This window comes from Ursus maritimus, unplaced genomic scaffold, assembly GCF_017311325.1.
Source record: "Ursus maritimus isolate PB19 unplaced genomic scaffold, ASM1731132v1 scaffold_18, whole genome shotgun sequence".
NCBI classification, from domain to species: Eukaryota; Metazoa; Chordata; class Mammalia; order Carnivora; family Ursidae; genus Ursus; species Ursus maritimus.
The window spans coordinates 53,317,834-53,343,249 of record NW_024424230.1 but is presented as its reverse complement, the minus strand read 5'-3'; positions in this window follow the sequence as shown (position 1 = coordinate 53,343,249).

The following is a 25,416-nucleotide window of genomic DNA, read 5'->3' as shown; positions in this document are numbered from 1 at the left end:
TAAAAGAAACTTAGAGAAAATAAGAGTTGTCCGGGGATAAATGCAGCCCAGGATCTGGAAATTGTTGTCCAGTCCCAGAATTCACTGCATCTGACATCCAGGTGCCTGTCTCCTTCAGGGGATGGCCGTGAATAAGGACAAAACACCTAACACCCCCCTGCACTGTGTTGTCTGGGAGTCCTAAGCTCTCTGTGGGCTGGTCAGGCCCCGTTCTCCTGGCCGTAGGGCCATTAGTTACTGTGTCCAAGGTCAGAGAAGGCGGCAAGTTGGATTCGAGCCAGGCCCTCCTGACTCTGAGGCCTTTCCGGGTCACCAGGGCCTCCTGACTCTGAGGCCTTTCCGGGTCACCATGCGACTTCCTCCCCACCGGACCATGAATATAACGTTTCCAGCCCTCTCCTTGTTCGTGTAGTTCATCTTCCTGCTCACGGGAACCGACAGGAGGGGTACGTGGAGGCACGACTGTGGAGGGGGAGACACGCAACACAGCAGCGTGTACTCTCGCCAGCTTTGCCCCAGCCTTTCCGACAGGCCGGGGAGGCACGGGTCGTCTCAAGCCAGACTGGGCTGATTTGTTCGGCCAAGAACGCACAGTGTGGATGAAGTGGTGATTTCAGGGAAAGTCTCTGGGGGACAGAGGAGAGAGGCAGTTAGCTTGAGTCTCTACGATATTACTTAGTGGGGTAAATAGCGGATAATGAAAAAATATGCTTATTGATTGACTAATGGACTAACCCTGGCCTGTGCCCTCCCGATGCATGTGACATTTATCACCAAAAAGGACTGTCCCGTCAAGGTGGATGTAGCAAAGGCGCGGAGAGAGTACACAGCTGCTTGGGAAGAGTTTTGGAGGTTTTGGAAGAATCAACAACTTGGCCCCCCAAATAATCATGTTTTTTTTCTGTTGGTTGATCCCTGAAACCCCACCCCTGGGGCTTGGTCTCATTAGCTCCCTTCATTTGCATTGTGGATTTCGATCTTACCCTGTGCCAGGCCCTGCCTGGGCTGAGCTGGACGTACAGGCAGTGAGATGAGAAGCTGCCCATTCTCGCAGGGAGAGAAGACAAACACAAAAGCATGTAACACACGGGAGTGAGCCGGCGGGAGGCAGCAAGGTGCGGCCGGATGGGCCACAGGCAAGGAGATGTCTGCATCAGGTGCAGAAGCAAGTGCGAGTGTGGCCCGGGATGACAAGGGTCCAGAGCACGCAGCACAGCAGTGAGCCTAGTCCAAGACCCTGCTCCGCCAGGTGGAGGATTCTAGAAGGGAAAGATGGTGCACGGGGGAGTGATATCATCGTATTTTTATCTTATATTACAAATCAGGACCAAAAAAGGAGGCTGGCCTCCATAATCCATTACCCACTCCGATTCTAATTTTATGAACATTCTTAGATGATGATTTTTTAAACGAGTGATGGATTCTTTGGAGTGAGTAAAGGATTCACAAGGACTAATTTTTACAGTAAGAGAGGGAGAGCATCCAAACGGGTCTGAGCACCTGTGGAAAGTGGCAAGGGGAGCTCTGAGGAAGGACAGGTGGGGAGGTGGTGCAGAAAAAAGAAACGAAGGTCTTACTTTCGTCTGGCCAGGCCAATTACCAGGAAGGACATAAATTATATAAATTCATTCATTTTACTTAATCTACCAGACATTATTATTTCATGAATTTAAAACCCAGTTTTAATCAACAATAGAACAAACGGAATCCCTGGGGCAGAATTGGCCCCACTTGAAAGATGAAATTTGAAGAAGGTTCTGGTACTTTGGGCTTAGGTTCATATTCAGTCACCCCAAAAAACTATTAAAGTTGAATTTCCCCATACAAAATAATGATTTTTGAAAAGGGCAGTGGACGTCTGTCAAATAATTGTTGGCCGGCCTGCAACTGTTGCCGGTAGAACATTTTGATGGTATTGGCTTGTACGGGAAGGGCAGCCTTCACGCAGGGGTGGAGGAAACGGACGTGTCCGCAAGTATCTGCCAAGTGTCTGCCGCGGAGCAGGCACCACGCCAGGTCCCGCGATGGGACAGTGAACAAAGAGGGACAGCCTGAGACCTCGTGGTCCTTACATTCCCATTACAGCAGTAGACACATTCAATTCAATAAACGGGCAAGGACAAGAAGTCGTCCTGTGAAGGAAAACCCGAGGGAGAGGTCAAGCAGATTATGGGATGCGTTGACATCCATTTCCCCCAGGGAGGTCAAGACAGGCTTCCAAAAGAAGGTGCTATTGAAGTTGAGAACTGGACTTGGAACCAGCCAGTGAGGGGAGGTGTGACAGGGAGTAGCTGGGGCGGAGAAGAAAGCACGCACAGGAGCACAGTCTGTGCTGTAATCGCGAGGCAGATGCAGTGCAGAAGAAGGTCAGGGGAGAAGGTGGCCAAAACCACAGAGGGTGAAAAGCAATAGTTAAGTCTGATCATTCCCCTCACCCTGGGGCCCTGCTGCCGCGGGGATCTCGGACTCTCTGCAAGAGTGTAGGGTCAGTTGCTCACAGGACACGCATATCCGAAAGCCTACCAGTAACTCAAAAGACCATCCCCTCTGGTGGAACATAGCATGACACTGTCTTTAGTAATTTGGGAAAAACAAACAAACGGGGAAGGCTGAGAATTCCTTCCCAGCGAGCCAATATTCCATTAGGATTGTACAGAGAGAATAAAAGCCTCTGGGGGAAAAGCAAGCATGCCTGGGAAGCTTGGATGATGTGACACATTGGCCATTTTCTTGTTGAATTGATGGCATTGCGCTTGAATCTGCTTTGATCTTCAGAGATGGACGAATGTTATATATTCCACCCCCCAAAAAGCAGAAAAAAAAGGAAAAAAGTTAAAAACCCACTTTCTGCTTCCAGATTGCTTACCCCTAGGGAAATGTCGCTGTGCGGCCAGGAGGGAGGAGGGTCCAAGGAAATAAATAGAGCATGAATTGCTCCTGAGGTATAGATGTCTTTCTACAGCTGACATTCAGAACAGGAGTGCGCAAACTGGACGTGGGAACAAAAATCCATTGCAGGGATCAGTTTGAAGCTAATCACAGGAAGGAAAGGAGTCTGAGACTCTGTCATTTTACTCTCTGTTCCCCTCCCTTCTTAAAAATCAAAACAACCATCCTACTTCCGTCTGGACCTCTTAAACTGGCTGGAGGGGGCACTTGTTTTAGGAGGTATATTGTTCCCCATTTCCTAGCTGCAACACTGCTTCCCAAGGCTCACGGTGAACACCAGGTCACGGTGAACACTGGTGCTGAAAGGCCTCTTTGAGATCCGCAATCCTGGAAGGAGCTTCATGTTGACTCTACGTAGCCATAAAATTAGAAACCAAAGAGCCATTCGATATGAATTATTAGAAGGCCGCATCAAAAATGTTCATCTTTCCTCCAAAAGGTTTCCTCTTACCATTCAATATTCTTTTGACTTTTCCCTTTATTATGTAAGATTATAAGAGAGAACTCCCCATCATCTCCTGAAAGCTGGGATTTCAGCGAGTCGCCTGAGTGACAGTGTGGTCACCATTTCCAGTGCCCTCTCCAGGAAAAAAAGGGGGGGGGGGGCTTCTGGTTGAGAAAGAGTGGACCATTCTCACAAAATCTTCTTAGAGCCTCCTCCATTTCAAGGCGAAAATCTGACATTATGTCAAGAAGGAGCTTGAAACTATTTACATTTGCTCCCTCTCTACATCTTCTGTCAGAATAATGGAAAGCTCCGTGCCTCCTTGATGGGAGGCTGACATTCTGTCCTTCATGGGCTTCTACTGGCCAGAGAGGGAAATGAAGAAATAATTTTCAGAGTCCCTATTGATTTGGAATTGCATTAACTCTCTGCTGAGCCAAGCTCTTTATCGACGAAACGCTAGCTGGTCACTTCTAATTAGCTCAGCTTTCCCGGGCGGATTTTAGGAAGGGTGAAAACTGCCAGATTGGGATTCTGGGAAGCTGTCACAGAGCTATCTCCATGACCCCTTCAAGTCTCTCAGTTTCCAATCACGTTGTAAAGGTGCTGAAAGACAATGTTTGGTTCTTATTCACAAACAACCACTTGCATGGAGGAACACGAAATGGTCTCTTGAAAGAAATTGCGGAACCACAGGGAAGGAAAGTTCTTTCTTTCGTCGAGGCAAATGGCGGAGTTCATACGGTTAGGCCAAGTCTTTCTTTGCGCAGGGATCTGTTCCCTTCCAGGCACTGACCTCGGTTAGGTTAACACCCTCTGGGAAGCCGCTCTTGTCTACTCAGACTCACTCTTTGAAATGCTTTAGAATCTCAGAGACAATCAGGGAACAGTTCATTTTTAAAAACATAAACTCAGTATTGAAATATAAGTTACATACAGGAAGGTGTCCAAACCACAAGCACAGAATTTGTATAAAGTCAACACACCTGTGTCACCAGAACATAGACCAAGAAACAGAACATCTCCAGCAGCCAAGGAAACCTCTGTCCCTTCCTGTCACTGTCCCCCAAAAGGGTCACCACGGTGTGGGCTTCTAACAGCAGAGCTTAATTTTGCCTGTTTTTGAACCTTCTATAAATGGAATAATATGGTCCATAAACTTCTGTTTCTGACTCCTTTACTCAATATACTCTTTGTAAGAGTCAACCAAGGACAACGGACGTTTGAGGTTAAGTTACATAAGAGATGATATCTGTTCTATAGTTTTTTTGCCTGATTTTGACAAGTATTTATGAAAAGCCAAAACCAAAACACAGAGCCTTTATTAATAGGAGTTCAGCAGACGTACCAAACTTATTAGTGCAGATAATCTTGAATAAGAATACTTTGCATAAGTGGAAACGGCTATGTCAAGTTACTTCAGAAATATTCAAAAGGCTGGGTGGGCCCAGGTCTAACAGAATAATCGTGAACACTCACAAATTTCAAGTTTGACATGAATGTATTCCTATTTATGAGTTTACAGTGACTCCCTCCTTTAAAAACTTTGCAAAATTCTTCTAAGCTTCTTAAATTCTCTGCAGCTTAGAGCCACTATATAAATATTCACAGGATTTTCCAAGCACAAATTGCTGCTTTTCTTAGCCCCTGACAAGCAAATCAACAAGAGACTTTACCGGAACAAGATGCAAAGCACAATCATATTGAATTTGAACATCAGTTTTAAAAGCAACTCTTTATAATTTCTGGCGCTAGGCATCAGAGAGGCAAAATATTAATGAGACTCTACGTCAGACAGTTTAGCTCTTATAGTTGGGATTGGCTCCTGCTTTTAAAAATAAAAATAACCTGGACTGTATAAAAATAACTTTTCCTTACTATTGCACCATAAAAGTAAAATTTACTTTGCATGATAATTAAATCATATTTCCTCATTTTAGTAGAGGCAATGTTTGATTTTTCTCTTGTCTGAAGAACAGGCACTAGAAAAATCTGCAGAAAAGCTCCCACATCCTGGGCCAGCATCTGAGAGACCAAGATGAATATGAGGTAAAACCAAAAAGGGGCGGAGAATCCAAAATTAGGAAGTTTCGAAGAAGAGCTGAGTCCTAAGAACCAGCACAGAGCACTGAATATATCTGGAAGAGACCCACCACCCACCCATCCATCCATCCATCCGTCCACTCACTCCTTTACAAACATCTATTACGTACTTATCATGTATCAAGCACAAGAGGGTACTAGTTCGCCAAATAAATAAACCGCCTCACTAGAGTAGAAAAATGCATACCTCGCAGCAATTGTGCGCTCATAAACAGGCTCTCTGGAGAAAAAAATAATCCCTAATGTTACCATCTGCCTCGTTCTACGATGTAAATATTCTCTCTGTGCCCAATGTCAAGATACCAGTGTGAAGTCCCTGCACGGGGGTCGGGGCAGGATGCGGACTTGGCTCCTATAAGCGGGCAGGAGCCCGCTCCCGTCACTGCTTTGAACACACGGTTTTGATGATGGAAAAAAAAATCCACGCTTGGCACAAGAGAAAGGCAATATAAACAGTATTGGACCTTCTTATCAATTAATCAAGGAAAATGGAGTATATATTCTAAGAGTCTGAAAGCCCACATAGAGGGTGTCTCATTCAAGGCTAAGAGAACTGAAAAGCAAGAAATGATTTCCCGAGGAAAAGCAAGATAAATAGAATAATCACCCAGGGCAGGGACTTGGAAGAGCGCCAAAAGGTCTGAGGGCCCAAGTATCTCCCTGCGAAATTCCGCCTTGATGTGGAAATTCCCGGGGTTAGCATCGGGCTTTTTTTCTCTCTCTTTTTTTTTTTTTTTTTTTTTTTGCATCAGTCTTTAGAGTTAGATTTTTGTGTGTCAGAAGGGCCTTGTCCAGATGCCAGAGAGCCCTGAGAGAGGTGACAAGCTGAGCCCCTGGCAAGCAGGCAGTTGGAAGAAGGGGAAGGAATGCTGATCGACAGGGGATGGGTCAGCTCCACTCCTGGCCTGCTAATAACTAATTGTGTGACATGTGGTGAGCCTCCATCTTCCTGCACAGTCTCCAGCCTCCGTCTCCTTGTGGACCCAGTGACACCCCCTTTCATCCCCCTTGGACATGCTGCAAATCACCCCACACCCAGTAGTCCTCTGAGCCTGGAGTCACACAGCAGATCATTGGTGGCTCCGCGCTAGAAGATACCAGGCTTTGACAGTGTTGTCTCTTTGGCACTGGGAGACTAGATATGGTGACCCAGAGAGATGTCCATCTACTTTGCACAAAGGTTATTTTCAGTAAATAATTTACACTAAATCTACCATGAAATGGAACCCTCTTAGGAGTTCCTGTGAACATCACCAGCTCTTACTCATGCTTTATGAAGGTTCTCGAGATTTCCAAAGAAAAATGTCGTGCAACTCTGAGCATCGAACTTCCTGGACCCGAAGAAGAAACTGACCATCGTAAGAGGCAGGGCTCCTTGGTGAGTCGGACTAAATGAAGCGTAAGAGAAATGCCCAGAATTTTAAATACCATGAATCAAGGTCAACAGCTAGATTCAAATATTTTAACACAGCAAACTGGGCTTGGATTTTGAGAGTGAGTTTCCTGCCCCTCCTTCCAACCCATACTTCATATGCCCAGGGTGTGTATGAGTATGTGTTTTTATCGTTCTCCCAAGTACCCTAAAAGTTATAGCCTAGTTACCACACACCAGAATTCACTGTGGTCAGCAGTATTTGGCAAGCAAATTTCATACTGCTCATCATAGCCGTACCCCAACTCACAACAGAGTCAGACAACGCAGAAAGCTGAGCCTGAGCAGGCTCGAGCCCTCCCAGGGCCCCCCTGAACCTGTGTCCCCAGTGTCCTCACACGTGCCTGCCGCCACCCGGCTCCTTAACTCCTTTTTGAAGAAACACAAATTTTGCCAGATCTTGATTTTTTAAATATTGGGATATTTTTATAAAGCCCCCTGGTCGCTCGCTCTCCAGCCTTTTTTAGGCAAAGAAATATGTTTTTCAAAATATTCACTTATTCCTAGGGAGGAGGCATTTTTCTGTCAGAGAAAATTCCCGTGGGCCTTAAAACATGAACAAAATAAAGCGTGCATGGCCCTCTTGCGTGAGCTGACGCCAGCGTGTCGCCGACAGCCAGTTGGCGTGAGAGCCCCAGGATAAGAAGAAGGGCCATTCACGGTAAGCTGTCGGCGGCAAAGGCCATCTGAGGTCTTGCAACCCTGGCGGCGTCTGAGTTTTTCCAGAGACAGTACCGCCTGTGGTCCAGAAGATCCATTAACTGATGGAGAAAATGGGCCTCCACAGGTGGAGAACCTTCTTCATTTATTTATCTGCTTGCATTTGCGTCACATTCTTTTTCTGACTTCGAAAGAAATGCAAGTCTGTAAAAATGCAAATGGTAAAGAATACGAGAAATAAAAGCAAATCTTCCCTATAATCACATACCCCAGAAATAACCAGTTATTATTTTAAGTAGACGTTCCTGGGTGTTTATGCGCACATCCGTATCTACATAATAATTACCATTATTTTTAAAAATGGATCATAATGTGTGTGTCTGTGTGTGTGTGTGTGTGTGCTTTTTACAACCTGTTTTTCCTCCCAGTTATCCTGAACATCTTTTTAACTCAGTCCATGCAGTTCTTTTTAAGAACTGGACAGAAAGAACCTTCCTTTAGGATATGTGCATCATGGGGATTTCTTTGTGTGAGGGGAGCATGAGCCAGGCAGTGAGTGTCCCATTTCACAGATGGATAAATGGAGTTGCAGAGAGACTACCTGTCCTTCTCAGAGTCCAGAACCAGATGACACCCAAGCATGGCTGAAACCTTTACTCCTTGGGCTTTGAGGCACGCTCCCCTTCCCTGGGGCCAGTCCATTGCCTCCTGCCTCCGAAATATAAGTTAAAATGATCACTTTTGAACAAGCTAAGGTGTGCTAACCATAGATTGATTTTGCAGGTTGCTGCCAAAAGGGATACTCAAATAATCATTAAACCACAGGGGATGCTCATTCAGCCCTGTAAGAACTAAAAATAAGCCCACTGGGTTTTCTCTGCTTCATTTTCTATAAGAAACTCAAAGCAAACCAATGATACATTGGCTTAGAAATGCTTGTGTATGTTCCCTTAAGAGAAGCAAGCTTTTGGAAATTATAGTTATTTATTGTTCCCTGTTAAACTGCGGAGGCCATGGTAAGCCTTCCATTCTCTCTTGACTGGGAAGACAGCTATCCTTTTGGGCTGGGGGACACTCTGGGCTGCTTCTGTGCGGAAGGGCTGGTGAGCTGTCTTTCTCACCCAGTCGAGGCTCTGGCCGCATGACCTCCAGGACATGTGGTCCCCATCCTGCCCCACCACCTGGAATGCCTGTCCCTCCCTATGCATCTGCTAATACACAGTGCATTCTATCAGACTCTGCTCAAATCCCTTCTGCCCTTTCCAGCTTTGACCCTCTCTTTCTCCTGCCCAGATTCCTCAGCCTCCTCCGGGCTCCTCTTTGCTCTTCTCCCTGTCGCGTGCCTCTGCAATCAGGCCGTCTACTTGGGCCTCATATGGGGGCCTGTTGTCATTTGCTCTCAGTCGTGGAGTTCTGTTGATTCTCCTGCCATGTCTAGCTCTCGCTCTGCGCATCATTCCCAGCCCCTCTGTGCCCTCCCCCACCACCACCACCCATACCATCTCAACCTCAGGTCTTGCTATGACTTGTTCCATGGACACCCTCCTTCACAGTTCTTCTCCTTAGCAGACCACCTGTCTCCTCCTTCAGTGAACCTTCCAGAAGCAAGCTCCCACCACACCCTTCTCTCTTTCAAAAATGTCAGCGGAACGCCCTCGCTGGTATGCGTTAGTTCACTCAGCAGCTGTTTGTTGGTGCTGAGACTCTGCAGGGGAAGAATATCTCAGCCCATCTCCACCGAGGTGCAGTTTCCCGGGCAGTGGGGAGACCCAGTGGATAAGCCGCCGCAGACCCATGGGATAAGTGTAGGAAGGAAGGAGGCCAGGGCTGCTGGGGACGCAGCCCCGCCTGGGGCTCAGGGGAACTCTGAGGAGGGACAACAGATCACAGCAAGTCCTGAGGAGGGATGGAATCTATCATGGTGACAAAGGGAGTCACAGCCTTCCAGAACGTGTCCTCGGCCAGGCTTCTAACCCCCCACTGCTTTCCGAAGCCTGGCCCTCCCCTCCAGCATCTTAGTGCAGCTCCCTTAACACGCCTCACATCTCCTCTTGGGGTTTCTCTGCTTAGAATTCGTCCTTTGGGTGTGTCCACCCCACCTCTCACCTTCCAATCTAAGCCCTCGCGCACCACCGATAGTCAACCGTTCATCCATGCGCACCCATGCGTTCATTCTACACTTACAGATTTTCACAGGCTGCTTTGTGTCCGGGATTGAATTGCAGGCTGAATACAGATATAAGGAGAAAAGAAGACTTTGTCTCCACCCTAGGGAAGCCCCTGTCTATGTTTTAAGCAGTTAATTCCCACACCTGGATGCTGTCATCATCTTGCAGGTAACAAATGTTTTATGTCATACCTGGTAAGGTCTGCTTGCTCCTTCTCCTCCTCCCGCTCGCCATTCTCCTTCTTAATTCTGGTCGTCGTTCAGGTTTTTATCACTCGGGCATTTGTCACATGATACCTTGTGTTACCGATCCTCTAAGGTTGTGTTCTTTCTCTGACTCAGTGGTAAGCTCGTATAGGACAGAAATCTCTTCTTTTACTCCTTATAATGCCCAGCAAAGTTCTCAGTACATATTTACTCCAGAGTATGGTATTGTGTCAAGCGTTCCTGGTTCAGGTTCTTGGCCTCCAGGGTCTCTCCGCTGAATAGGCATTAGCGCGTGTATGTGGGTCGAGGATGTGGACCCAGCAGACGCCATACCATGCAAGGCCCTGGCACGGAGAGCCTTTGATGTCACGAGTAACCGGGCCAGGGAGGGCCACAGTGCGCAACCTTGGTCTGACCCCCATCTCTTCCTTTCCTGGACCTCCTCGTGGAGAAAAGTGCTTCCTTCCTCTGGCACATTCTCTCACCATGAATGTACTCTGGTATTTCTGTTGTTCAAAGCCGGACTCACAAGCACAAGTCACCCACCTAATTCAAGAAATTCCTTTTATTACTAAGCCAGAGCTGCAGCAATCTATGTCAGAACCTCAAATCATTTTGACTCTAACATATATTTAAATTATAAACCACGTCAGGAAAATCTCTCATTTTCCCTAAGTCGTAATAGTTGGGTTAAAAAGGTACAGGATACGATTTTATAGAGAACAGGTTGAACTCTGCCATTTCCTGCCTAAGCCTGTAATAAGTAACACAAGTATAATAGGTTTATTTTTTTATTTTCCAGTGACTTTGGGAAACATAAATGGAAACCGCTTCCTAGTCCCTTCAAAGATTTAAATTCCAAAGACTTTAGGAAATATTTTTGAAAGTTTCCAGTTTGGTTTTGGTTGAGGATTGCTGATAACCTGCTGAAATCACATTTAATTGAAACAGAAATACCAAATGGAATTTCTTCTGGATGCTGTCCTATCTTGCCAAAATTTTAATGAGTTTTACATGTAAAACCTTGAGAGTGGACATAGTAATAGTAATTTCAGCCACAGTCATATTTTTTGTGGAAGAGTTACCAATTCAGTGAATTGTGAGAAATGTCCCATATACAGTGAGACAAATACACGAATAGATAAAAGAAGCAGAAATAAAACAAAACCCCCCATACCATGGGGCGCCTAGGTGGCTCAGTCGTTAAGCATCTGCCTTCGGCTCAGGGCGTGATCCTGGCATTATGGGATCGAGCCCCACATCAGGCTCCTCCACTGGGAGCCTGCTTCTTCCTCTCCCACTCCCCCTACTCGTGTTCCCTCTCTCTCTGGCTGTCTCTCTCTCTGTCTAATAAATAAATAGAATCTTTAAAAAAAACAAAACAAAACAAAAAACTAATACCAGGATGTTTTGGCAATTTCCCTCCCGTGTGTATTATTTCGATAATAAAATACTTAAAATCAACTTCTGCAAATGTTCGAACACGGCAAATGTGGGACTAAGGATAGACTGGACTTGCCCTTTACACTTCTTACCTTTAGCAGCAAAGGTAATTTTCAGAAAGCAGAGTTGCTGTAAGAGAAACATCTGTTTCTCTGTTTATAAAGCAATCGAAAAAATAATAAAATTCAGTGGACATTATTCAAAAAATAACCTTTCCTTAAGAAAACATTTCAGTGTACCAATTTTATTTCATTACTACAGGGTCATTTCAACTGCAGAATATTAGAACTCATTTCCCATTATCACCGCTAATCGGAATGCAGAGTCCCACATGCTGATGATTTTGACAAATTCATGTTGCTGGTAAAATGAAAGTTATATTTGTTTGCAACCAAATCATAGGTGATCACTGCCTTCATTACTGGAGAGCTGAAATTTCACTGATTACCAAAACTCTGAAACTCAAAAGCTGGATTTCCTCTGTTACCTAGGATTCGAATCAGCAGTGGGATGTTTTATATTGATTTGTAACACATCAGTATCACTGAATGCAGTCGGGAGCATGGAGCAAGGTTAATTGGATTGATAACATGGCAATATACAAATGGCTGAATATTTTAGCATCACATTTACTGGAAATGCAAAAGCGTTCCTCATTGCCTACCTCTTTCCTAATTGGAAGATATCCTCTGAGTTTTACTGTTTAACCTTGTGGGTCTGACCTCTTCCCTCAAGTGTTTAACTAGTCACCTTGGCACTGACCAGAGATTAATTCAGGTGGAGTAACGAGCAGCCATTCTCATTTTGTTTTACGAGGAGATAGGAGAGAGAGAGGATACTCCGTAGTGCAGCACTGTTTAATTTGGGTTTTTTCCATCGCTTTTCAAAAGCTCTGTTCTTTTACTGCCCGGGAAAAGGAAAGGTTTATTTCTGGGCCTGACAGAGAAACTCGTGTGCGATGGGGAATGCATGCTTCAGGGGCCTGCGGGGCATGGCTGCCACCTGAAAACAGGCAGCCTGCTACCCCCGGGCATCTGCTTAACCAGTTGATGGTTTCAAAGAATGCATAAAGCACCCACCAGGGATAGCTTGCAGTGAAAGCCGGGTCCTGAAGCCCATAGCTGCATCCAAGGCTCCCAGCCCACCGTGGCACTCGCCAGCAGCGCCTCTTCATCCACGGCTGTGGAAACTGACCAGCCCCCATGGAAACTCACCAGGCATGACCACAAGTGCAGGGGCCAGACAAGTGTGTGCCCTGACTGGCCAGGCATCGAGTCAACGTTGATGGAGGGGCTTTTAGGTTCCAATTCTGAAGATGCAAACATGAACAAGCCCCAGCTCCTCCCTTCCGGGAGCTTGAAGTTTGGAATCGCTCAGACCAGGAGTTCAGAGGACACAGCTCTGCTTCTCACCGAGGCCACGGCAGGATACTGTTCTGATGCTCGTGGTGTCCTGGAAAGAGAGATCGAGTGGGGACAGATAAAGAAACAAATAAAAAAGGAGCCTAAGGAGCCTGCAGTGGAGGAAGGCAACAGCGGAGCTCCCACATCCTCCCCAGGGCTGGATCTGAAGGATGACACAGGCCAGCACAGTGCCTTCCAAGCCAGGAGCTTCAAAGGTTTGATAAATAGACTGTTACCACTGTGATCATGTGGCATCATGTCTGTCCCAAGCCACAGAGCAACTGATGTTTATCAAATCCTGACTGTGCGCTGCAGTGATATTACCTCATTTAATCATCAGAACAATTTTCCCAGTTGGTACTATAAACCCATTTTACAGGTTAGAAATAGACCGGTAACTTGCCTAAAGTCTCATACCTGCAAAATGTGGGAATCAGCATGTGACCTCAACCGCAAACATTTATTTTTGCCTCTGAGCCAGACTGCCTTCCTGAGAGAACGCAGTAGGTTCCCGGCAAGCACGGAGTATTTCTGCTTCACTTTCTTTTCTTTTCTTTTTTTTTTAAAGATTTTATTTATTTATTTATTTGACAGAGAGAGACAGCCAGCGAGAGAGGGAACACAAGCAGGTGGAGCGGGAGAGGAAGAAGCAGGCTCATAGCGGAGGAGCCCGATGTGGGGCTTGATCCCAGAGCACCGGGATCACGCCCCGAGCCAAAGGCAGACGCCCAACGACTGCGCCACCCAGGCGCCCCCTGCTTCACTTTCTGAGCGATGGGATGCTCCCCTCTAGTCCTGATCCTGAATCCAGTGGATCAACCCGTCTAGGGTTTTCCCAAGCCACTCATGGCTGGGCCAATGTTGGTGTTCTGTAGTTGGCTCTTTTCTCGGCCACACGGGGGGTGTGCTTGGCCTGCTGGGCCATCTGCTTCTTCTGCTTCTGCCAACCTAGAATTTCTCTCTTCCACTGGCCACGCTGGCAGTTCCTATTCCTCCATTCCCTTTGTCTTTCATTCCAATGGCCTTTTTCATTCCATACCTTTCCAGAAGGCTGCCGGTTCCATTTCAAATAGTCTACTTACTTGCCTTCTAAAGACGAACCTTATCAGTCCAATGATTTAAGTCCACTGAGATGTGACATTTTGGAATCAATAGACCTACAAATTATGTCTCTGCTACTTACGAGCTGAATGACCTTGGCTAAGTGGCTTTACCTCTCTGAGCCTCAATTTTCTCATCTACAGAATGGACATTATAATGGTAAACTCATAGGGTGGTTGCAAAGACTAAGTAAACTTGTTTTTGCAAAAAACACAGAGCACTATTTTCTAACAAGGCCACCACATTTCACAATGCCAAGCTAGGATGGGAACGGTGTCTCTTGGTGTAATGCAGTTGCACAGTGCACAACCTGTACAACAGTATCTAACAGCCCTGCCGGGGCATAAATATTGTTATTCTTTCCTTTCCTTCTTACTAGTTGCTGCTTTGGGAAACAAATTGTAATAGGCCCTTCAACTCTCCCTTGTGGGATCAGGAGAGCAGCTTGAGTCTACAGCATATAAAGTAAAATATCTGCTTGTCCTCCTAATCCATTTAGATGTTTAAGAAAAACTTTCATACAGAAAAGCAAGTGGTGGTAACTGAATTTTGGTCTGTCTCCTGCCCATAATGTGAAATGGTTGAGGGCACTGAGTCATTCAACCACTCCTCTAGCCCAAGGCGAATGTGCAGACCCTCTTCACAAAGGCAGGGACACAGCGGCTCCTCGGTGGTCTGCTCTCAGCCCGTCTGGCAGACTAGCCTTTAACTCACTGCATTACTTCTACATACAGCAGTTTCACCAGTAAGGTCTTTCATATGGAATAGATATTTGCACAGTAAATGCATATTCCCCAGCAAGTCTCTCTGGGTTCACTGTAATGCCAGAGAATGTTCTCTCTGGGAGTGGCAAGGTCTCGGTAAAAGGGAGATCATTTGAGCCATTCTCTACCGCAAAGCCTTTACATTTCCGACTTAACGTGATTATTTCCCTAGCCCATTGTCTGCTAATAAATATCCTTCTGAGCTCTTGACCTGGACATGATTGTCGAAATTACTGTCCCTTCTTACCTTTCTCTTCATAACCAAGCTCCTTAGATGCGTGATCTAGACCTACTCCCTCTGTTGCATCTGCTTTCTGTCTTAGCCTTTATAATCTGGCTTCTATTTTAAGAGCCTCTCCTGTCTTATTAAAGCCCTTTCTTCCTCTTTTCTTGGCATCTTTCCAGACTCCCCATTTTTTTTTTTTTTTTTTTTGCTTTGAGGTCACCAGTGACTTTGCTTATCAAATGCTGGCCTTACCAGGCTCCGCAGAAATGATGCAGTGGAGAAAGTCTTCCCACAGGGTTGTCAGAACAACTGGAAATCAATCTGGGAGAAAAAAAAAAAAGAAACATTAACTCCTACTTAATGAATGTCACTTTTTTTTTTTTAGGATTTATTTATTTATCTGAGACAGAGAGAGCATGTGCACCAGTGGAGGGGGGGGAGGCAGAAGGAGAGTGAGAGAGTCCTCAAGCAGACTCCCCACCGATCACGGAGCCCTCATGGGGCTCCAACCCACGAGCCTGAAATCATGACCTGAGCTAAAATCAAGAGTCGACTGCTTATCCAACTGAGCCACCCAGGTGCCCCATGATTATACCTTTTATACCTCAAATTAATTAAGACCTAGACATCAAACCCAAATCTACAAGACTGTAGAAGAAAACAAAGGAGTCTTTGTGGCCTCGAGACAAGCAGAGATTTCTTAGACAGGACCTGAAAAATATAAATTATAGAAGAAAAACATGATAAATCAGAATTGATCAAAATTCAAATCTTCTACTCAATAAGAAAGAATCATGAAGAAAATGAATTGGCAGGCCATAGACTGTCAAGTTAATATTCCTCTTAGAAATTTTTGACAAAGGACTTGTATGCAGAATGTATAAAGAACTCATAACAACTTCATAGTAAGATGGAAAAACAACAATAAAAATGGCCAAAAAAAAAAAAAGTGCCCTTGGGCGGAGAAATGACCAGCGAGCACATGAAAAAGTATTCACTTCCTCCTCACCAGAGGAATGAAAACTGAGAAACTGACACTACCAGAGTATTGGCCAGAACCCTCACACATGGGTGTGGTGGCTGAGGTGTAAAATGGTACGACCGGTTTGGAAAACTCTCTGGCAGTTTCTTATAACACGAAAAATATACCTATATTATACCCAGCAATGTTGCTTCTAGATATTGCCCAAGAGAAATAAAATCATACACCAAAAGAGAGAGAGAGAGAGAGAGACTTGTATAAGAATGCTCACAGCGTCACAGTGCTTTCCTAATCATAGCCGAAACCGGGGGAACAGAAGTGAGCATGAAAAGTAGAGTACATTTTATTTTATTTTTTTAATAATATTTTTTATTATATTATGTTAGTCACCATACAGTACATCCCCAGTTTTTGATGTAAAGTTCCATGATTAGTTACTTGCGTATAACACCCAGTATACCATGCAATACGTGCCCTCCTTACTACCCATCACCAGCCTATTCCAATCCCCTACCCCCCTCCCCTCTGAAGCCCTCAGTTTGTTTCCCAGAGTCCTTAGTCTCTCATGCTTCATTCCCCCTTCTGATTACCCCCCTTTCTTCTTCCCTTTCTTCCCCTACCGATCTTCCTACTTCTTATGTTCCATAAATGAATGAAACCATATGATAATTATCTTTCTCTGCTTGACTTATTTCATTTAGCATAATCTCCTCCAGTCCCGTCCATGTTGCTGCAAATTTTGGGTAATCGTTCTTTCTGATGGCTGAGTAATATTCCATTGTGTGTATGGACCACATCTTCTTAATCCAGTCATCTGTGAAGGACATCTCAGCTCCTTCCGCGATTTAGCTATTGTGGACAATGCTGCTATGAACATTGGGGTGCATATGGCCCTTCTCCTCACTACGTCTGTATCTTTGGGGTAAATACCCAGTAGTGCAATTGCTGGGTCATAGGGTAGCTCTATTTTTAACTTTTTGAGGGACCTCCACACTGTTTTCCAGAGTGGCTGTACCAACCTGCATTCCCACCAACAGTGTAAAAGGGATCCCCTTTCTCCACATCCTCTCCAGCAATTGTTGTTTCTTGCCTTGTCAATTTTTGCCATTCTAACTGGCATAAGATGGTATCTCAGTGTGGTTTTGATTTGAATTTCCCTGATGGCTAATGATGTTGAACATTTTTTCATGTGTCTGTTAGCCATTTGTGTGTCGTCATTGGAAAAGTGTCTGTTCATATCTTCTGCCCATGTTTTGATTTGTTTATTTGTTTCTTGTGTATTGAGTTTGAGAAGTTCTTTGTAGATCTTGGATACCAGTCTTCTATCTGTAGTGTCATTTGCAAATATCTTCTCCCATTCCGTGGGCTGCCTCTTAGTTTTTCTGACTGTTTCCTTGGCTGTGCAGCAGCTTTAGAGTACCGTTTAAAAGCACAGTAGAGCAGTACGACGGATCCCGGTGAGACAAAAAAGGAACAATCAAACTAACAACATGTTTGCGCTCAAAAACCTGCCGTGGGAAAGAAGGCAAACGTCAAAGATGTCAAATACTCTTTTTTTGTTTGTTTAAAGATTTAATTTATTTATTTGTCAGAGAGAGACCATGAGCCTACAAGCAGGGAGTGTGGCAGGCAGAGGGAGAAGCAGTCTCCCCACTGAGCAGGGAGCCCGATGCGGGACTCGATCCCAGGACCCTGGGATCATGACCTGAGCTGAAGGCAGATGCTTAACCGACTGAACCCCCCAGGTGTCCCAAAGACATCAAATGTTCTATGTGATTGCATTTATGTGAAGTTCAAGAACAGGCAAAAGTGAGTTACAGGGATAGAAACCGGGGACAGCAGTGTGCTCTGAGGAGGGGGAGGGGCAGAAAGTCAGGGACACCAGGCAGCTTTCCTGGGGAGGGGAATGTTCTATATCCTGATAGGAATGTGATATCCATGTATGTATGCCTTTGTCAAAACTCATTGAACTCGTACACTTAAAATCTATGAATTCTCTGAAAAGTGTCATTCAGTGAAAACAAACTTTCTCAAAAACAAACCTTTCCCTTCTCAGACTTTCTGTATTATCTTGTATCTCTTCAAACTCTAACTCTCTTCTTGTTTCCACCCCCTCGTTCTGTGTGCTGCCAAAGGGTCTGTGCTTACTCCCCCCATCCTTCCCCTTCGCATTCTCCCATTCGTTCATTCACTCCAAGCACACCCACTGTCAAGACACAATACAGCTAAATTCCGAGATTCAAGGCTCATTTCCCAGCAAGGCTGGAGAACATTCCCTCTGCCGCCTAAGAGAATATGCCCTCCGTGATTCACATGCCACCAACCCTCCCTTCCCTTCCGTCCCCCACTTCATATCTCCCTCTGAAACCAAGCAAAACCAAACTGTTTACCTGGAAATCTCATAAGATCCATAAATATCAGAGCCAGCTTGGCACGTGGTGCCCCCCGAAGCCCGAGTCATGATGTCTTCCTTGCTTCCCGGAAATAGGCTCCTTCGGTTTACATCCTGTCGCCTTCAGAGGTTGAATGCACTGGAGAGTGACCCTAGCTAACTCTGGTGTCCCAGTGGCATCTAAGCACATGACTGATGTTCAGTGAATATTGATAAGTGATAATAACCATGTGCTTGAGTACGAGAGCCCAGCCCCAGGCACGATGCGACCAGAGAAACAGAGCAACGAATTCTGAAGCTTTTTATGGTCATTAATTTAGATTAAAAAGCTAGCAAACTACACAAGAAAACTGAAGTGATCTTTTAGAGTCAGGCCTGGCAATGCCCAAGATGATTTAATTTTGCTGGGTTCTCTTTGTTTTATTTCCTTTGTGTTTGGAAAAGAACCCTAACTCACACAGCCACAAAGGGAAGTCATCAGAAACAGCAACTGAAAACCCTACAAACTGCTATTTTCTTAGCTGGGTTTTACTACTCAGCTGAATACTCAGAAATAAACGACAGGGCAAAGGCTTGTGGGGAATAAGACAAGGGGTCTGGCTAAAACATTTCTGAAAAGAATTATCCAAACCAAGTAATTTTCTTGCTTCCAGCTTTTTGTACCAAAGATATTGAATGATTCGTTCCATTTTCTAGGAATGATTTTGTCTGATTTCCTGAAGCTGGAAATCTATGACTTTGGAGTAAGGTTATAAGTAGATGTCATTACTGCTCTTACTACTATGACTAAAGAAATGCCTAAAGCCTGGGTATCTTCTAACAGTACACGTTGTGTTTGGTGGAATTGAAATCACTGAGCCACTGGGCAGGTGTTTCTCCAGGCAAACCGATGCAAATCCTTGGGGTGGGTAAATTATCCTGTGAGTTTAAAGCTGGAAGAAACTGCTTTTAATGGGAGAGGTGGGAGAGGAGGGATAGAGATCCGGGAAGGTCTCTTGGAGAAGTGCTTTCGAATTGGACCTGGAGAGTGATTAAATCTGGTTATACGGATATTGAAGACACATGCCTTGCATAGACAGGCAACCGCGTTAAACCTTTGAAAAATGTTTCATTGTCCTACATTCTTGTAAATGACCTGCCCCCGCGTTCTTCTCTGCTGTTTCTTCTCTCGCCACTTTCTCCTTGTCCACTAAGCTGGACTCACTCCAGCCTTCCCTTCCGTTTCTTGACATGAGATTTGTCCCCATGTCTCTGGAATGCTCTTCTCCTAGGTATTTATGACGCTTCTCCTCTTCCCTTGATCATTCCGGCTTCCCTCACTAACCCAGCCAACCCGCTCGCACACTCCATCTCATCGCCACATGGAGTGGTCTTGACGGCGCACTTCACTAATTAGCACGATCTTCGTTATCGTACAGCACAATTTCCTGTCGGCTCCGTGAGGACAACATGTTCTCTGTCTTCATTTCTGTATCTGCGACACCTGGAATAATGTCTGCAGTAGACCAAGAGCTCGAGCGCTCATTACAGGAATGAATGGACGGCTGGAGAAAGATGCTCTTGTTCCCTGAAACTCCTTGAAAAATGCGTGGCATGAAGGAGGATTGAGCGAATCGCATCGCTTACAGTTTAGTCTAGATGGAAAAAACGCGTGTGCACTCAGGTTGCAAAGTAAGGTTGAAGCCGGATTTTGACAGGCCTTAGGTGCAGGTCAGTGAGCTTGCAAGCGAGGTCTAACTGACAGAGGGAGTGTGGCACCCAAAACATGAATGCTACCCCCAGACAGCAGTCGAGGCAAAGTCCACACCAGTGGGGAGCCAATGCGTGCTTTTGGCCTCAGTGGGGACATGAGCAGAGCCCTGTTTGAGGAAGGTTAAGGCAGGGCTAGTGTGGAGAATGGATCTGAGGGAGGGGTAGGAAGAGGCCGTGAGAGTGGGGGTAATCAGCATAACAGTGGTGACTGCGGTGTCACCCACGGTTATACATATTCACTGCACCCCCTTACCTGTGCTCACAGAAGGCTCCTGGGACAGGTCACAGAATCCCCATTCTACCGAAAAGAAACTTGAGGCATGAAGAGTCGCTATGTCACTTCTTCAAGGTCACAGAGCTCAAAAGAGCAAACTGGGAGAAATCTGAGGGAGTATTATCTGAAGACAAGGAGGGTAGACGTTAGTGCTCCCACCAAATATTCTTGGCTGCCATTATTCCAGTCATTCTCCAGTTGGGCTTGGCCATGGGACGTGCTCAGGCCAGTGGAATGAGAGTGGAAGTGCTAAGGGTCACTTTTGGTTGGAGGTTGTGAGAACCGGTGTCCAATTCACCTGAGGTCTCCTTCCTTCTCCCGCAGAGACTAGTGCCATGACTGTTCTGGAGCCTGGTCCTGGAGGATCTCATGTGGGGCACAGCCCGCAGCCCAGCCGTGATGGCCACATGCCGTAGGTTGCTTTGAACCCCTGAGATCTGTGCAATCCAGCCTACTCTGGATTCCTTATCCAAGGAGAGTCCCCTCAGAGTTCAGCAGGACAGGAACAGAATATCAGCAATTTCCCCGGAAGGACACCTCTACAGAAGTTTAATTGAATCGTGCTGAAGATGGGGCCACATCTTCAAATTTCGGCTCCTTTCCACAGCACCCTTGGGCATAGAAGGTTGACTTAATCTCCCCCCTTGGACATTAGAACATTCCTCAGTATCATCAACATTGGTTCATGCAGGTACTTATTTTATTTTTTCCCCTTCATCCTGATCCCCAAACATATTTACCCTTAAATCTGCATGTGTCCCTGTAAAATGTTTTGGTGAGTGTGTGTTTTTAACTTACACGATTGGTATTGTGCTATAATTCTCGTTCTGTCTCCTAAATTGTCTTAGAATTATTTTCTTCCTGTGCCATTCTCTGCATATGGCTCTAGGCGTGTTTGGTTTGTTCCTTCTGCAAGCTTCAAAGTATTCCACGGTAGGGGTCCATCACCTGTCACCTGTCCACGGCCCTGACTTGATACTCAACCACTCACCCTTACTACACAATACCAAAATGAAATCCAACACAGATTTCCTTATGAAATCAGCAAGAATGGCTCTGGGATATGGGGGCAAGTGTCAGATCACTTGGTCATAAGTCTGGGCACACTTAATTCCATTAAATACTACCAAACTGCCATACATTTGAAAAAGCCTGTATAAATTTATACTGCTACCAGCAGTGCCAAGGGTCCTGGTGTCCCACGTGGTGTTCAGTGTTTGTTTTCATCCACATCTGTAAAATGGTCTGGCCTCATCCCTTGCCTGTCATGTCCTCGGGGTCTGGCCCATGAGGAGCCTGAGAGCCAGCTCTGTGTGGTGCCCCGAAGTCACTGCGTGGGGACAAGGCCTCCGCAAGCCAGCTCTGTGGGACTGGCGGGCTCAGCCCAGTAAGCGTCGCTGCACTCCTGCACTGGTCACCTGGGGTTAGAGACCCTGGGCCTTCTGTCCCTGTAGTCCCCGCACCTGGTCTGGCACACGGCAGGTACTCAAGGAATTTTTGCAGCTTTGTTGAATTTGCTGCGAGAGCATCAGTAACTTACTGTTTCAGGACTCCACTAAATTATTCAGTTGGTCTGAAAGCCAGGATAAAACTTCCCAAGATGCCTGAGTCCCTGGGTGAATCCTCTTCGCCAGGAAGTATAATGAGCCATGGATTTTAGTTATTCCAGGGGTACCGCCCGGCCAGTTGCTCTCTGCATCATGCACGTGCCCTGAGCCTGGATTCGCAAGATTATGTTTGTTTTTACTGTATGAGATTCACCTATTTCCCGTTTCCTCCCTTCAGCCCTCGCTCCTCAGGGGATCTGAACGAAAATACCTCCTTTGCTTTACAAACGAGAAATGAGCGAATTTCTTCGTGTTTCCCATTACAAAACAAACAGCTATAGCAAACACCACAAAGCCAGTCCCTTAGGGACAGAACATCAGACTTGGGGCTCCCTGAGGAAGGGCCATCACTAGCATTAGCAAGCAGCCCAGCTCTGTCCCCTCCTCGGTGGCAAAGGGGAGCTTTGGCGATGGCTCACCGCAGGTAAATGTGAGGACGCATGCTCCCCCGTCTTAAAAATAATTAGTGCCAATGCCAGGTAAATAATTCTGGAAGGCTAATTGGTGCCGCATTTGGCCTCTTCCCAAACCTCCCCCCACGTGAGGCCTGCAGTCCCTGGTTTCTGTGCTCGGATCTGCTCCGCCCCCACCCGGCCTCAGCCTTCTCTTCCGTATTTGTCAGTGTCACCAGAATGAGGCATTTGAAATAAACAACAATAAGCACACAACCGGCAAGCCTGGGAGCCCAGCAAAAGCTTGATTAAGAGAAATGTTTGGGCCACAGCGTAGTTTGATCAATTTTCTGTTCTAGGTAACTGAGAGTTAAGTAAGAAATGCTTTTCGATCCCTGTGACTGAAAACATGTCAAAAATGAACTGGTCCATTCTCCCGTCCTTGCAAGCACAGAGGAGTGAGCACGGTGGAATCCTTCTTTGAGGACAGGAAGTTCAGCCGTAATTCTCGACTATCGGTCCTGAATGCCGATTATAAGATTACTCGTGTAGATTTAGAAGGTATAGAAGCTGGACGTAGACAAATCCTGATACTTGTAGGAGCTGAGATTTAGAAATAAGTCTTTGCCTTTCCTTTTTCTAATTTGCCATTGAGGGTAAAAAAGAGGTCTGGTTAATGGAAAGTCCTGATTAGTTGGAACAAGGACAATCGAAATTTTTGTTTTTTGTGATTCATTTTCTGATTAAACTAATACTGTTTTTCAGGTTCTTGAGTCCATGGACATGTCCTTCTGTGGATGAGAGCACCACATAAAAATCATAAATGGTGTCAGAGAGTATGAAGTATAATTTTTATCGAACATTATTTCATATGATACATGAGGGGAAATTGTGACTTTTTAAACACTCGTGTTTTTTTAAGCAAATAACCTTAATGTATCTTCCTGTGTTATAAAAACTTCCGTATTGGAAAGACAGCATAGTATAATGAGCTGAGTTCTTGCTTTGAAGTCAGACATAATCTGAGTGAAATTTTAGCTCTGCTCCTGCTGTGTGACCATGAAAAGATTATTTAACCTCTCTGAGCCTGAACTTTCTCCTCTGAGAAAGAGAGATTAAAAATCCTTCCCTTATAGGAAGGACCAGGCTGGAGATTAAATGAGAGGATATGTGAAAGTGTCTGGTGCCTAGTGGTTGATGAAGAAAGTCAGATCTGCCCCCATGATTTAAAAACAAATTGGGGCACCTGGGTGGCTCAGTCACTTAAGCAGCTGACTCTTGATTTTGGCTCAGGTCATAATCTCAGGATGGTGAGATCAAGCCCCATGTTGGGCTCAGCACTGTGCATGGAGCCTGCTTGGGATTCTCCCTCTCCCTTTGCCCCTCCCCCTGCCCCACTCGCACACTCAGGCCCTCTGTCTCTAAATAACAAACAAACAAACAACCCAAATTGTATCATATATTGTCTTGACCAAAACCAAATAATCTAGAAAACCAAATATATCCCGGAAGGGTACCATTGCCTGGCCTGGTCATACCTGCTGTGGAATTTATTAATGATGGTTCATTTTATGTGTCACATTGACTGGGCCAACAGATAGCCAGGTATCCGGTTCGACGTTATTTCTGGGTGTGTCTGCGAGGGTGTTTCTGGACGACATGAGCATTTGAGTCTGTGGACTCAGCAGAGCCGATGGCCTCCCCAGTGCGGCTGGGCACCGTGCGATCCCTGAGTACAATGAAAGGTGGAGGAAGAGAGAATTTGTCCCTTCTCTGCCTGTCTGCTGGACCTGGGACATCGGTCTTCTCCGGCCCTGGGACAGGTACTCACCCCATTGGCTTCCCTGCTTCTCAGGCCTTCAGACTCAGACAGCACCCCACCACTGGCTTTTGGGGCTCCGCCTTGTGCACAGCTTGTTGTGGGTACAGATTACCAGCTTCCATAGTCTCCTGAGCTGGTTCCTCATGTTGAATCTTTATATATCTCTCCTATCGCTTCTGTTTCTCTGGGGAAGCCTGCCTAACGCACCGTTTCGGGGAAGTGGCGTCGACTTACCGACGGAATTAGAACCACTGATCGGGGAAAATCTGAGCCTTCGTACCCCACGTGTTCATGACTCTCATCCTGGTCCTTGTAAGGATTGTGGAAGCCGACCTCTCCGGAAGTGCCCATGGGAGCATTTTCAAGGTATTTTTACATAAAGTCGTCTCACTTTTCCTTGCACTTTTTCTTTTGCTTTCTTTTTCTTTTTCTTTTTCTTTCTTTCTTTCTTTTTTTTTTTTTTTTTTTTTTGCCATTCCCACAGTGGTAAAACAAAATTTCAGTGTGATATTAGAAACCAAAGTCTGTGTTCACACAGGTTGAAAAGAAAGAAGCCATGTAAATTATCACTTTTTTTGCAGGTTTTTGAGACAGGTTGCCTCATTCGATGTCTGACTACAGAGAGAAATGAGGCGAAGCTGCTTTATAAATAGGTTTTAAATCTGTGGCCTCATACGAGTCCTCATGTCTCAGTCCCTGCTCTGGACCAGCAAGTTTGAGAGGAAGGTAAAGGTGCTTCCGGAGGCCCTTGGCCGCCCCACCCCAGAGCTAAGAGTGCAGACTGAATCCTGGTGAAGCATGACTAGCTGTGAGAATGTAAGCAGTTTTAACTTTCTTCCTCTGTAAATGGAAAATTAAAAAACCTCCTCGGTAGGGTTGATGTGACGTTTAAAGTAAAAATATTTGATAGGCATATAGGAGGCTCTTCATAAGTGGCAAGTATTTTCTTCAGGCACAGGGAGTAAACATAGGAAACAGACCCTGGATTTATCTTTAAAATGGCTGGACTTGGGACATCTGGGTGACTCAGTCTGTTAAGTGTCTGCCTTTGGCTCAGGTCATGATCCCAGGGTTCTGGGATCAAGTCCCACATCAGGCTCCTTGCTCAGCAGGGACAAATAAATAAATAAAATCTTTAAAAAAATAAAAATTAAAAAAATAAGGATGTGGCGTGACTGGAACTGTTGTATATGGCTGATGGGATGTCAAATGGTGTAACTGCTTGGGAAGACTATTTGGAAGTTTCTGTAAAGCTAATCACATACGTACCATATGACCCAGAAATACCACTCCTA